This window comes from Chiloscyllium plagiosum, chromosome 20 (genome assembly GCF_004010195.1).
Source record: "Chiloscyllium plagiosum isolate BGI_BamShark_2017 chromosome 20, ASM401019v2, whole genome shotgun sequence".
Taxonomy (NCBI): Eukaryota; Metazoa; Chordata; class Chondrichthyes; order Orectolobiformes; family Hemiscylliidae; genus Chiloscyllium; species Chiloscyllium plagiosum.
Genome location: NC_057729.1, coordinates 28,690,360 through 28,695,720, shown reverse-complemented (window position 1 = coordinate 28,695,720; position 5,361 = coordinate 28,690,360). Strand labels below are relative to the sequence as shown.

The 5,361-nt window shown below is 38.6% G+C and overlaps 1 protein-coding gene across 3 annotated transcripts in view; it reads left to right on the top strand.

The window, feature by feature from the left end:
- kcnb1 (potassium voltage-gated channel, Shab-related subfamily, member 1) overlaps window positions 1-5,361 on the top strand; it is a 360,002-nt gene that overhangs the window by 236,299 nt on the left and 118,342 nt on the right. The window lies entirely within an intron of this gene.

Sequence of the window (5,361 nt, the reverse complement as noted above, 5' to 3'; positions counted from 1 at the left end):
AATCTACAACCTTGAAATAGTCCTTTAGTCAGTGCTTGAGTTATAGTGTATCGGGGTCACAACATGTGAAAATCATTACTGTCACGATGTGATTTAATTTTAGCTTGCCTCATATCAGGTGGTAAAAAGACTGAAGCTTGAAACCACCCAGTTGCAATTAATTAAAAGCTATGGTTTCACATACTAATACTGGCATCTCCAACAAGGAATATCACCGATGTCAGCACTTATCTATCGTTATGAGGAGACCACACAACCCCAGCGTTTGTGTAAAAGTCATAATTCATTGAAATTTTCACACAATTATAATCTGTTGCAACATCAACAAAATAGCCAGGATGGATTTCCAATTTGACAGATACTGTTTATCAGTTAAAGCATACCATCCCTTTTTCACTGGCAGCAAAGCAGATCAAATTAGCAATGTGTCACCCTAAAGGGACTTTTCTAATTACAGAACTGAAGTGCACTTTGGCTGAGATAATAAATTTTGTGTTGCCTTATTAGCAAATTTTTTATTAAAACATCTCAGACAGTAGATTTGACTTATCCTGATACATTAGGATTTGGGTTCCAGTGCACCATACAGGTGTAAGAAGGTGGGATTCTTCCTTTAGTTTTGAATATTTTGCATCAGTATTTCCCATGGAGAAAAATGTAGAAGCTAGAGAACTTGGAAAAATAAATAGTGATATCTTGAAAAGTATCCATGTAGCAGAAGAGAATCTGCTTGATGTCTTAAAATACATAAAGGTGGATAATTCCCCAGAGCTAATCAAGTATATCCCAGAACTTTGTGGAAATGTAGGAAAGTGGTTGCTAGACCCCTTGCTGAGATATTTGTATCATTGATAGCCACAGATGAAGTGCTGGAAGACTGCCTAGTGGCTAATCTGGTGCTATTACTTAAGAAAGGTAGTAAGGAAAAGCCAGAGAACTATAGGCCAGTGAGCCTGACATCAGTGGTGGGTACATTGGTGGAAGGGATTCTGAGGGACAATTTTACCTGATTAAGGATAATCAACATGGGTTTGTGAGTGGGAAATCACATCTCACTAACTTCATTGAGTTTTTTGAAGAAATGACAAAGAAGATTGATGAAGGCAGAGCGGTGGATGTTGTCTATAAGGACTTCAACAAGGCATTCAACATGGTTCCACACAGAAGACTGGTTAGCAAAGTTAGACACACGGAATACAAGGACAGCTAGCCATTTGAATACAAATTTGGCCTAAAGGTAAGAGAGATAAAGGGTGAGGGTGATGGGTTGTTTTTCAGTCTGTAGGCCTGTAACCAGTGGTGTGCTACAAGGATTAGTGCTGAGTCCACTGTTTTTTGTCATTTCTATAAATGACTTGGATGTGAATATAAGAGGAATGGTTAGTAAGCTTGCAAATAACACCAAAAAGGTGGTGGAGTGAATATTAAAGAAGATTATCTCAGAGTACAATGGGACCTTGATCAGATTGGCCAATGGGGCCAATTTTATTAAGGAAAATCAGGGCAGGACTTATACCTTTAATGGTAGTGTCCTGGGGAGTGTTGCTGAATAAAGAGATCTTGGGGTGCAGATTCATAGTTCCTTGAAGATGAAGTCGCAGGTTGACAGGGTAATGAAGGCGGCGTTTGGTAAGCGTGCCTTTATTGGTCAGTGCATTGAGTATAGGAGTCGGGATGTCATGTTGCGGCTGTAGAGGACATTGATTAGGACACTTTTGGAATACTGTGTTCAATTCTGATCTCCCTGCTATCAGAAAGATGTTGTTAAACTTGAAAGGGAGCAGAAAAAATTTACAAGTATGTTGCCAGGTTTGGAGGATTTGAGCTATAGGGAGAGGCTGAATAGGCTGGGGCTGTTTTCCCCACTGCATTGGATGCTGAGGGGTGATCTTATAGAGGTTTATAAAATCATGAGGGGCATGGATTAGAATGAATAGCCAAGGTCTTTTCTCCAGGGTAGGGGAGTCCATAACTAGAGAGAATAGGTTTAAAGTGGGAGGAGTAAGATTTAAAAGGGACCTAAAGGACAACTTTTTCATACATAGTATGATGCGTATATGGAGTGAGTTGCCAGAGGAAGTGGTGGAGGCTGGTGCAATCACAACATTTAAAAGACAGTTGGATGGGTACATGAATAGAAAGGGCTTAGAGGGATATGGGTCAAATGCTAGAAAATGGGATTCGGTCAGATTGGGATGTCTGTTCGGTGTGGATGAGTTGGTCCGAAGGGTCTGTTTCCATGCTGTACAACTCTATGCCTCTATAATTTTTTTTCAGCAGTCAACAACAATTTGCATTCCTACAAAACCTTCAAAGGTACAAAGTACCAAGAAGTACCTCATGGAGGAGATAACCAGGCTAAGTGGTAGAAGAACTGGAGAAACTAGAACCCATATTAAAGGAGTAGATGAGATACCTTAAATAATACAAGATTTCGGAGAGAGGTAGATGGAGCTGCTGTGGTTTTGCAGCATGAGAAAAAGCTGTAATTAAAAATGTTTTAAGGAGACTTTTAAAGGTAGTTAGGAAAGTACAAGGCAGAGAGATGCTAAAAAAAAATTCTGCTAGGTAAGACCAAAATGGTTGAATGCTCTGCCATTAGATGAGGAACAATCATGAGTAGGAAATGTACAGGAATGCAAGCTGGCATTTAGGATGGATGTAGATTACAGAGTTAGGATGAAGTAAGCAGACAGACAACTTTGTAAATAAAGGACAATAGATTTGGAATTTGAATTTGGAATCTTGGGCATCAGAAAACTAATGCTGGAGCTGTGAGGACTGGAGTAATGAGTGAGCTGGACTCAAAACAGCACAAGTCATATAAGTAAAAACAGAACTGCAGATGCTATAAATCAGAAACAAAAACAGAAATTGCTGGAAAAGCTCAGTGGGTCTGGCAGCATCTGTGGAGAGAAATCAGAGTTAACGTTTCAGGTCCAGAATGAGTCAAATTAGACTCACAGCAAAACAAGATTTGGAGAATGATATCAGCAGGATCCTCAGATCATGTAGAAAGTTTACAAACATTATTCGCTTGGTATTTAAACTTGAGCTGCAAAACCTATTCTTCTTCCTCACATCATGACTGGCACTTTCCGTTTTATGTTTTTGCATTTTAACATTTCCACTCTATATTCATATATAACTGCAATGTAAACAGACTGGGCTTATTGTTATGACTCACTGGGGTACTCTCACTGGAAATTAAGCACTGCTATTCACAGAATTGTCACAAAAGTTGAAGATTTTAAAAAGCACCCAGAATTCCCCAAATTACCTGCCTTGTAGACCCAGGTTGATAGAAAGTATGGACCAGGTTTCAGTACTTGATAAATATTATTATTACAAGTAATTAGACACAAGCTACAGGTAAACAATTATGAATTGTTGACATATAACACTGCTAATTAAACTCTAATTCCTTGATAAACAACTCTCTTATATACACATGTACACACAGTCATAGGGAGGGAAAACCATCAACTATGGACAGAGAAGAAAACTGGGAAAGCAGGTCCTGTCCACAAGAGTTGTTGAGTTGATTCTTATGATTCCTGTGCTGATCAGAATATTGCTTCTAAGTTGTCCTTCTCTGAATGCTTTCACTGGTTTGCAAGAGGCAAAGAGTCATTGGTTCACTTAGAAAAGGTCTCTTATTTATTAAAAGCCAAAGTTTAGAGGAACTGCTGAAGAAAGATTTAATGTTTTCTTAAGGCTTAAAGTAGTTTCACTTTGCAGTGAACAAGGAGAGATCTCCTAAACTGGTGGTAATCTGAAGGATTCTCTCCATCTTGTTCACAGTCCCAAGGTTTCAGTTACTTGCAAACCAATCACATAATTGTCAACAGGCAAAAGACTTTGCCATTGATTAGTTCAAGTATCTACCCACTAGTTTTTACCACTAAGATCTCCATTTGTATTTACCCCTTCGGCTCCAGTTCATCTGCAACCACAGCTGTAATCCACAGCTCTGCAAACAGTGTTTATAATGAGAGTGAATTTAGTTGCTTTCAAACCATGCAGCATCCTTTCAAATCCTGGTTTTAAAACTTTTCTTTTCTACTTCCAGTCCACAAAAAAAACACAAAAATAAAGATGCACTTTCTTTATGTGCATCATAAATCCCAGCGGAGATTGTTGAATGGCCTGAGTGTATGCTATAAATTCCAAGTAATTCTAATTTATAGATTTAGATTGTATGATCCTGTTTTATTATTCAGTATAACATTTGTCTGATCTAACTGTGGCCTCACTGTACTTTAATATGTTATGATCAGACCCTGAATGAAGTTTCCCAAGTTATTCCAATTCCAGGCTGATATCGGAAATCACTAAGCTCCCAGCTAAGAAGAAATGCATTGACTCCCCTTTATTGTTCTCCTGCCCCCTCAGTTGGTCTCAACAAGATTAGTTTAAAAAGGATTTCTCACTGTGGATGCTTTTCTCTAAGACCAAATTAATTTGTGTTTTAAAAGGAACTATTTTAACCAAACTTTCATAAATTAACAAAAGAGTGAGTTTATTTGTTATTGAATGGAAAAAGAAATAATAATACAATATATATACACACAGACCATGATAAAACATGAGTCTCAGAAAAGATAGATGTTAAAAGATAAATGTATCAGACTCTCAAGATCATTTCTGAGGAGGAGATTTTAGGACATCGATGGTTGAGCAGTCAATTTTGGGATCATTAGCTTTTGCAAGTTAGTTGAAAGCCTTTTGGCCTGTTTCCTTTTTATGGTAGTTAACTGGCAGCACTCAGAGTGACAAAGTCTTTCTTATCCTGTTTCCTTCTGACAAGGTTGCTCGCAAGTTGGCTTCTAGCTCTTCAAGTTAGCAAGTCACTTTACCTGCAACGCAGTGGTGATTAAAGAGTGGTACTTTGCCTTTCTAGGATAGTTAAAAAAATGTAAATAAGAAGTGGCTTTCTGCTGAGAGATTGTCATTCCCTTTGATATCTGTTCCTGTTATCTCCATACATATCTCTTGTTTGATGTTTCCTTGATACTCTACAAATGTAACATTATAGAACATAGAACATAGAACAATACAGCACAGAACAGGCCCTTCGGCCCACGATGTTGTGCCGAACATTTGTCCTAGCTTAAGCACCCATCCATGTACCTATCCAATTGCCACTTAAAGGTCACCAATGATTCTGACTCTACCACTCCCACAGGCAGCACATTCCATGCCCCCACCACTCTCTGGGTAAAGAACCCACCCCTGACATCTCCCCTATACCTTCCACCCTTCACCTTAAATTTATGTCCCCTTGTAAAACTCTGTTGCACCCGGGGAAAACGTTTCTGACTGTCTACTCTATCTATTCCTCTGATCATCTTAAAAACC